This window comes from Sinocyclocheilus grahami, unplaced genomic scaffold, assembly GCF_001515645.1.
Source record: "Sinocyclocheilus grahami isolate Dianchi unplaced genomic scaffold, SAMN03320097.WGS_v1.1 scaffold110.1, whole genome shotgun sequence".
Lineage (NCBI taxonomy): Eukaryota > Metazoa > Chordata > Actinopteri > Cypriniformes > Cyprinidae > Sinocyclocheilus > Sinocyclocheilus grahami.
The window spans coordinates 1,352,561-1,363,060 of NW_015505289.1; the positions used below are offsets into that span (position 1 = coordinate 1,352,561).

The following is a 10,500-nucleotide window of genomic DNA, read 5'->3' on the forward strand; positions in this document are numbered from 1 at the left end:
GCCATGCCTCATCTTATTCGTTTTTGTTAACGTTTTGTAAGCTAGTTTGTCATTGAATTCTGGTTTATTGTTGTTGTGCATTTTAATTAAAAATAATGAATCCATCTTTTTTTTTGTCTTAAAACGTGAAAGGTGTATAGATGTAAGCAAAACAGACAATTATATTTTATTGTAAAACCTGACAAGATCGTGAAATCGAAAGTGAAAGCATCCGAAGCCCGGCTTATAGCATGTCAAAAGAGGAACTCCCGTTCACAAAATTCTAATCACAAATAATACTACTGATGAAAAAGAACGGGTTGAATGTTAACTACTTTCGTTTCCATATAACTATAAACTACCATAAAAGTTCATCAGCATGCATTGATTAACAGCTTGTTGTAGCGCTAAAAAAAAAAACCGTGCTCGTGCAGCCAACTGAGAAAATTAAATCGCAAAAGAGCGACCAGTGGGAAGAATGACTCTAGAGCCCTGAATTGCCCAGCTCCCTCTGTCAATGATCTAGCACCTGCGTTCAAAATTCTCTGGCGCCGCCCCTGGTACATCGATGTATTTTTGAAAAGCAAAAAAACTAAACTAGCAAAACAAGTTGTGTGGTGTCCCCACCACTTTTCAAAGCAAAGTTACGCCACTGCATACACTAATCCCTAAATAGTGTATGGCAGTTGAGTGCACTATATCAGAACATACAACATCTGTTGTACACTCAAAATCAGAGAGGATTGTGGGTAAAAAGTAGTGAACGAATGTAGGGAATGAACTTGTTCACTCAGAATTCGGACAGCACTACAAAATGGCTGACACCCGATATAGTGCACTATATAACAATACAAAATGAAGTCTTCAAGCAATGAGGATCATTTTGTTGTCCTCTTAAAAAGAAAGAGGAAATATTTGGTCCATCCAATCCTGAGACTGCGTAGAGAGGAAAGAGAGTTCCACCTCCTTATCAAGGAGCTGCAGAATTATCCCAAGCGATTCAAAATGGACTTCTTCAGGATTTCAGTGGCTCAGTTTGATGCTTTGCTAGCGATACTGGAGCCACATTTTAACAAGTAAACCACCATTTTCCGTGAACCAATTGATCCTGAACAGAGACTGGCAGTATGTCTCAGGTATGGACACACACACTCATGCGGCGTCCCACGCCTTAAAGTATGTACTCTTTTGGTGAAGAAAAAGTACACACTTTTGAGTGTGTAGTAGAAGAGTAGGCAATTGAGTCTTTAACGGACTGCTCTGTCGCATAGTTACCAAGCGCCAACCTCCCAGTTGTGAAACCAACACGGAAGTGACTAAAACTGCAATTCATCGACTGGCTCCAAAAGGGAGTCAGTCCCATAGACTCCCCATGTTTAAAATGCCCAAATTTACAGCAGAAAAAAAATATATGTTTACAGCCTGGTTCAAAAAATTATTTTGGTCTATATAGCTAATTTTGCCTTTCATGACAACTGTGAGGGGGGTGCATTTTTTTTTATAGCTCATCCGTTTAAATTATATTAAGCCTTAAAGTTCTGCATAATTAAGGGCGTGGCCACTTGAGTGACAGGTGGATTGCCGCTGCGGTCACCACCGTTGAGCTAGGTGGGCGGGGTTTCAGCAACCAGCTCCCGCCTCTTTGCCCATTTTCGATTATCCGGGAGTGACGCGCGGCCAAGATGACGATGGCCGGCCCCGCCCACTTTGAGCTTCATAAACCCTCTTCAGAAACCTACGGGTGACGTTACAGACACTACGTCCATGTTTTTATACAGTCTATGATAGTTACACGCACCCTGTCACTGTACTGGCCTGTCAATCATCTTGTCACAATTAACATCCTCCACATTTCATTTCATTTAACTTCCTACCATATCAGAGAGAAAAATAGCAGCACGTTGATCTGTCAGCCGTGGGTCTTTATGCAGAGAACTCTGCTCTCTTTTTTTTTTTTTGCATAATGATGCATTTAAAAGTTAATGGCCAAATGGATGTTAATAAAATTCACATTGTTTACCAGGTTAAATTTTGATCTCAAACCCCTTTATCTAAACCTCTCTATTTAACCGCCAACCACGCACATCCGCCAGCGCAATGGATTGTGGCCAATATTAGCCATTAGAGTGTACACAGATCCACACTTCAAAAATCTACTTGAAATAGTAGACCATCCGGGGACTTTTGGCATACTCTTTTCAACATACTATGCTTTGGGACACACTTACAGTGCGTTCCAAACAGGATATATCTCCCTCCGAAGGGCACTTCGGCGTGAAAACAAACATGGCCGCCGTATTGAAGGGTCGTTCCAACCCAAAGTGCTCAAAACTGGCCACTTCAAAGGGCCCTTCGGAATGAAGGATTTCGAAGGGTACAACTGATGGACACTTCGGGTCCCCATGATCCTTTGCACAGGGAAATTTGGTGTCACAGACTTTGACTTTACCTATGAATATATGTATAGTATTTTTTCTATACTACTGTAATATTTATACGAGTTAGATTTGGTACATTATTATGGTTAAAACATTGTACTTCAACAAAAATACTTTACAGCTACCTTTATTAGTCCATTCAAATGTTTCAAATACATAGACATAATATACATTACAAATACATATTACATTACATATACAAATATACATTATATTTTAATGTAAAGACGACTGGGGGTCAACCAGCATACAAAATGTGCAACAAAGGCATCTCCTTGATCATCTCATTAAGATGACGCAGAAGTGCATTGACCCCTACACCCTTCATCCTTTCGAAGCTCTCACTGCAGAGGGTAAACCCTTTAAAGGGATTAGGGCGTAGGGATGAGCCCTTCCGAATGGAACACAGGGTTATTCTAAACTCGCATACATAGTATGAACATTAGGATACAGGCACACACTTGTCAGACGCCATTCTGGATTTTGGCGTTCTCTTGTACGGTGACTCTAAATTGTCAAAAAACCTCTCAAAATGCTTGATACAGATTACATAGATCCCCCCTTCCATGTAAAGCGCTTTTGAGTGCTCAGAAAAGCGCTGTATAAATGAAAGGAATTATTATTATTTTTTATTATTACAGATGCGAAAAACGCAGAAAATTGAAACCGATCTAATTTTTCTTTATGCCGGACAAAAGTTTCGGAGGCACTGTGTAAACGTGATTGACACAAAGTGAAGTCGTATTTATTTTTTAACGTGCGAAAATTTTGAACGAGAGTTTCAGATCAGTGTGCAAGGACCATTACACTGCACACGTCTGCAGTGCGTTACGGCTCTGACACGGCCACCGGAGTTGATCGCGGCTAATCTAGTCAATGCTTGCATTTATACCAGCCATGCCGTGGCACGTCCCAGAAGCGTCTCTCCTTGCTGCTTCTCTAAAGATAGGCACCTAGTCTATTTTTGTCGGACGCTGTGTCAAAAGCCGCACAGTTCAAATACAAAAAAAATGCGCTGTGCAGACTAAAACACAGCTACAATATTTTATCCTTGTCGATTATAACTGGACCTTTAAGTGTATTAACTTTGTCTGTAGGCTACAGCACAACAATAAACACAATTAAACCGGACAAAACAACTATTTAGCCAACTAAATCATGATAGAACCCCAAAAAGAAAAAGAAAAAAGAGAAAAACCAAGAAAACAATGTCCGACAGGCAAATCTCGTGGTCTCACAAATCCAGTTGCTTTGCTCCTGGTGTGAGTTGGCACTGCGTGGAGGACGGAACAAAACCTCATCAGAGCCATAATGCCCGCAGACATGTGCAGTGTAAACAAGGGATAAGCCCCTCTCTCTCTCTCTCAGAATATGTGATTTTAATCATTGCAGAATTTGTCTTTATTAAATTAAAATATTTCAAAAACAATATTTCAAAACCATTCACTTTATATGCAATGAAGAACGACAAGTTTGTTTGACTACTTTAATGAGGACATTTTGTAGGCTTCCATTATTCATTATTTTCATAGCCAGATAATGATATCTAATCAACCGAACTATCACTCAAACCTGTGCACATTATACTAGATTTAAAGATCTAGCTCACTTATGAACTTTTCATATTAGAGAACATTTGATCCCATCAAGTGTAACAAATAAAATTTGTGCAGACTAAAACACAGCTACAATATTTTATCCTTGTCGATTATAACTGGACCTTTAAGTGTATTAACTTTGTCTGTAGGCTACAGCACAACAATAAACACAATTAAACCGGACAAAACAACTATTTAGCCAACTAAATCATGATAGAACCCCAAAAAGAAAAAGAAAAAAGAGAAAAACCAAGAAAACAATGTCCGACAGGCAAATCTCGTGGTCTCACAAATCCAGTTGCTTTGCTCCTGGTGTGAGTTGGCACTGCGTGGAGGACGGAACAAAACCTCATCAGAGCCATAATGCCCGCAGACATGTGCAGTGTAAACAAGGGATAAGCCCCTCTCTCTCTCTCTCTCAGAATATGTGATTTTAATCATTGCAGAATTTGTCTTTATTAAATTAAAATATTTCAAAAACAATATTTCAAAACCATTCACTTTATATGCAATGAAGAACGACAAGTTTGTTTGACTACTTTAATGAGGACATTTTGTAGGCTTCCATTATTCATTATTTTCATAGCCAGATAATGATATCTAATCAACCGAACTATCACTCAAACCTGTGCACATTATACTAGATTTAAAGATCTAGCTCACTTATGAGCTTTTCATATTAGAGAACATTTGATCCCATCAAGTGTAACAAATAAAATTATAAATGTGATTTCCCAGAACCTTGCTTGCAGTTCATTCTGTGGCTGCACAATGAAGAGGCGGTTTAGTGTTGTGGAGTCCCTGGCTCATTTATATGAGTCCAGTGAAGAGCAAAGAGATGCAGACCTACGTACGACAAGTGATGGAGGGATGGAAGAGGAAAGAGACACGACCCAACATACAACAAGTGATGGAGGGATGAAAGAGGAAAAAGATGCGACACTACATACTACGAGTAATAAATGGATGGAAGAGGAAAGGGATCTGGATGGAGAAGCTGAGCTGGAGCTCTTTAATGAAGCTTCTGAAACAGAGGACAATACAGAGTTCAACCCAGACTACCTCTCTACTGATGAAGAAGAGTCAGAGGTCACTGCTGACACAGAGGCGGCTTATGAGTCCAAAAACCGAAACATATTGTGGACTCCAGCACCTCCTCCTCCGGAACAACGAGAGAGATTACCAGCTCATCGTATCATCAAAATGACCCCTGGACCAACCAGGCTGGCATGTGCCAATGCTGAAGACATAAGATCAACATTTGAATTGTTTTTCCCAGATGATATTAAACCGATTTTGATTGAAATGACCAATTTAGAGGGGAAACGTGTATTTCGTGATACCTGGAAGGACCTGGACTGGACAGACTTACAGGCCTTTTTTGGTCTGTTGATTCTGGCAGGCGTGTATCGATCCCACCATGAGCCCATGAGTAGCTTATGGCACGGTGTATCAGGGAGGGCAATTTTTCGTGCTACCATGTCACTGAAAAGTTTTACTAATTTGTCAAGGGTCTTCTGCTTTTACAAAAGCGATAAAGAGCCTAGCCAACAGAAAAGGGACAAGCTGGCACCAGTAAGGAACATCTGGGATAAATGGGTCGAACGCCTGCCACTCTTGTACAATCCAGGCCCAAACGTCACTGTGGACGAGTGCCTGGTCCGTTTCAGAGGACACTGTCCCTTCAAACAATACATGCCAAGTAAACCGGGCAAGTATGGCATTAAAATCTGGACAGCATGCGATTCCAGCTCGAGCTATGTGTGGAACATGCAGATCTACACTGGCAAAGCTGCCGACGTCAAGTCAGAAAAGAACCAGGGAATACGAGTGGTCCTGGACATGACAGACGGTTTAGAGGGACACACCGTCACGTGTGACAACTTTTTCACCTCGTATGGCCTCGGTGAGGAGCTGCTCCGAAGGAAAATGACCATGATCGGAACAGTCAGATCAAACAAACCTGAGCTCCCACCTGCACTCCTGTCAATGAAGGACAGGGCCCGATTATCATCCATGTTCGCCTTCACTGATACGCACACTCTTGTGTCCTACTGCCCCAGAAAAAATAAAAAATGTGCTGTTGATGAGCACTTTCCACAGAGATGCCAAAGTAAGCGACAAAGATCACAAGAAGCCAAAGATAATTCTAGACTACAACCAGACCAAAGGCAGAGTTGACAACCTTAACAAGGTATTTTACTACTTTGCATTATTTAGACATTTTCTGCATGAAATGAAAATTAAGCATATACAGTATATTTTTAAATGCTAATTATAAATCTTTTTTTTCTTTATTGACTATTACAATCGGACGTCACAATATGTAAGAATTTTGTTGCTACTTCCGTTTCTTTGCGACTTTAGGAACAAATGGCCCAAATAAAGTTAATTGAATTGTCAGCTGGTGAGCTAAAGCAATGCTCAGATCATGGGTTCGATTGCCAGGGAAAGCAGTAACTGATCAAATATAAATGTATACTTTGAATGCAATGTTACTTTGGATAAAAGCATCTGCCAAGTGCACATGTAAATGTTTTGCATGTCATTTCACTTCCAGGTTGTTGCCACTTACACATGCCAAAGAAAGACAGCTCGTTGGCCCATGGTGATTTTCTTCAACATGTTGGATGTCTCCACCTACAATTCATTCGTACTGTGGACGGAGATAAATCCCTCATGGAACAAAGGGAAAAACTTCAAAAGGAGGCTCTACCTGGAAGAACTAGGGGAAACTCTGGTGGCTCCCTACATGAAAAGACGGCATTACGTTCCCCGCTCGCCAGCCTCTCAGAATATGGTGATACAAGCACAAGCATGCTCTTCAGAAAAAGACGACGTCCTCTGCTAGCCTCTAATATAAGGTGATGAAAACACGAGCATGCTTTACAGCCAAAAAACCCAGCTCCTCCCCAGTATCAACCCCCAGCAAGAGGAAAAGGTGTCAGGTCTGTGAATCAAAGAGGAACACAAAAACCAGTATGATGTGCAGTCAGTGTAACATGTACATTTGCAGGTCACACGCAATTATAACTTCTTATTGCTATGCATGCAAGAAGGTTTAAACAAGACTTAGTCATGGCTTATGCACTGTTTGTTACTCAGTTTTTATAGTAGTTATTCTCTTGCTCTTCTCTTTACTAACTTGTTTGCCATTGCAAAATGTATCATGTTTATTGCCTTTTCTCTTAACATTACATAGAGTTACTGAATGTTGACTGAAAAAGTGTTTGTTTAAAAATTAAGTTTGTTAGAACTTTGTGTTTCCAGAGAGCAGAGTCCACCATATGTGGATCACTACCTCCACCTACTGGTTATAATTACTTCATGTCATCATGCAGGTGTTTCAAATACATATTTTCCAAATTTTTCAGTTTAATGAAGTGTATGTTTTTACAGCAGAAAAAGTTTAACATGTTTTTATGAAAACTAATGGTGTTAATTACAGTTAGGTCTAAATACAAAAAAAAATACAAAAAATGAATGTACAAGTTTAGTGATGTTACTTTAGTAAAGTTAGTTTTACTACATTTCATTAAAAAAAAGAATCCAGTTATGACTAGGAATAGTCTGTAATAAACATTGTCTGATGTTTAAATGAATTTCATTTTAGAAATAATTCATGATTTACATATTACTTTTAACATTACAAAAAACTGGTGTAATGTAATGAAGTAATAATACTTCGTTACAGTACTTAATCATTTTTTGGGGAGTATCTGTACTTTACTTGAGTTTTTATATTTCAGCCAACTTTTACTTTTACTCCACTACATTTCCTAATTAAAATGTATACTTTTACTCCGATACATTTCCCCGAAGCATATTCGTTACTTACTACAAAATAGACAGAAGTCAGAAAAACACGGACTGCAGGAAAGCAGGTTTGGCGAATCAATGGTCTGGCGTTTGCAATTAAGACTAAAAAGACCTTTGCTCATGTGCAAACAAGTGCGCGCACAACCGCGGATGATTCATTTTCCACTCAAGCCGAGTCTGGGGTGTGCGATACACAGCATCGTCTGCGATAATACGGTAAGTGTTGTAATGATGTGCGATCTGACTTTATCGAGTATATCACCAAATGACACACAGAGTGCACGCACGTGATTTATTAGTCTATTAAAACTCAAAATTCCAGGCATTCTAAATTGTAGAATGCCTGAATGCTTTTTATATTTATATAATTGAATATAGTTAATCTTATCACACAAAGAGTACCGTTTTTCTGCAGATATCAGCTTGATAACACATTTAATAATAATTTTATACAAGTTCAGTAAAGTTAGCAATAAGTGACTTACATTTTAGACATAATATTGCTTGTTATTGCCAACAAAAATAGTTCCAAACAAAGATCTCAGCACTGTTTTGCGTCTCTGAGCAATGGTGTTTACGACAAAAACATGAAGACCCATTATAAACGAGGCATTCATTGCATCCAGTGGGGACATAATTATGGATTATAATGACTTATACTGTCGTTTTACACGTTGCGTTGCATCGCGCCACGTAAACATAAAACCATGTCTGCATTTGTGATCGGAGAAATGACAAACAACAAGCCCTACTCTACACTGCCCAAAAAACTTGCTTTTAATATAAAATATAAAAACTCTTTAAATATAAAAAAAAACTTACTTACAGTCTTTGAGTCAGAACAGCCCTCTATCATCCTCTTTTGGAAGGCCAAACAAAGTAGTTTCGCTTTCACAACGAAGCACACAGCGCCTTCATGACATGGCAGCGGCAACAAAAATACTACAGCGAGAATAAAAGTTACGCCTTCTTTCTTTGCGTGAACATTTGGGCGGCGTTATGCAAATCTTCCCACATAGTGATGTAGATATGTGGGGGCGTGTTAGAACGAGCAATTGAAATCACATCATATGACCCCTTTAAATGCTTTGTTCCTGAATGAATCAGCCGTTTGAACGAATCTGTTGAAGCTCAATGACTCACTCATTAACAGTCACTTGCTGCCACCTACTGGTGGTTTTAATTTCACATTTCTACAATTTTTTTCATGTTTTAAAATCATTTCAAATATCAGTATTCAACGTATTGTTAAAAACAAAACATTATTTATGCATCTGTAACTGCAGGTTAAATGCATCCATGTCCCCTCTGAGATACATTAAACTGTGTAAATACATCTAAATGCTATTCCAGATGCAGATTCCAGAAATGTTTTCTTATGTTGGAATAAAAGACACCAAGTACCAGAAGAAGTGCTTCTTATTCTAACCCAAAGATACAAAATGGAAGAACGAGTTAAAACTGAACACAATCTTGCTACTCAAGCGGTGTATTAATTTTTTTTATATACATATTTATTTGCTTCTTTTCCATTTTGAATTTACTTGTACTTTTACTTTCAATACTTAAGTACGTTTAAGATTTAAAAAATACTTTTCGTACTTAAGTACAATAAATATCACATACTTTAAGACTTTTACTCAAGTAATATTCTAAACGGTGACTTCAACTTCTACCAAAGTAATTTTATGGTAAGATATCTATACTTTTACTTGAGTACGGCTTTCAGGTACTTTATACACCACTGCAAAAAACAACAACAACAACAAAAACAATTTAACGTTATACAGTTTCCATATACATGGGTCCTTAATTGTGGACTGAAGATCTACCACCTTTGTGATTTTTTTTCTTTATTTATTATTGTTATTTAAATGTGTAAAACATTTTATATTTTAGTTTTACTATTTTAGTTTTCTATTCTATTTAAAGGGTCATATGATGCGATTTCAATTTTTCTTTTCTCTTTGGGTGTTACAAGCTCTTGGTGCATAAAGAAGATCTGTAAAGTTGCAAAGACTAAAGTCTCAAATCCAAAGAGATATTCTTTATAAAAGTTAAGAGTCAGCCACGCCTACCTAAAACGGCTCGTTCTAACACGCCCCCACATGTCTACCTCACTATGTGGGAAGATTTGTTTAGTTGTGAAAGCGAAACTACTTTGTTAGGTCTTCCAAAAGAGGACACGACTAGAAATCAGTGGTTAAGTTGTATTTACAATAATAATAATAATAATAATAATAATAATAACAACTCATTACATTTATATAGCACTTTTCTAGGCACTCAAAGCGCTTTACATTGTCAGGGGGTATCTCCTCATCCCACCTGGATGATGCGACGGCAGCCATAGTGTGCCAGAACGCCCACCACACACCACCTCACTAACACCTCTTCCAGCAGCAACCTAGTTTTCCCAGGAGGTCTCCCATCCAGGTACTGACCAGGCTCAACCCTGCTTAGCTTCAGTGGGTAACCAGCCTTGGGCAACAGGGTGATATGGCTGCCAAACACCGTTCCAGAACAGTTCAACCCAAATATTCAGATGTGTGCAGAGCATTTTATGGAGGACTGTTTCCTGATCCTGGGAGAGTAGACTATAATGCCGGCTGTTCTGACTCACAGACTGTAAGTAAGTTTTTTATATATAAAGAATTTGCCACTGA

At 38.7% G+C, this 10,500-nt stretch overlaps 1 pseudogene; it reads left to right on the forward strand.

The window, feature by feature from the left end:
* The window catches only part of LOC107588941 (piggyBac transposable element-derived protein 4-like), a 10,997-nt pseudogene extending 3,521 nt beyond the window's left edge, over positions 1-7,476 (forward strand).
* The last annotated feature ends 3,024 nt before the right edge of the window (positions 7,477-10,500 follow it).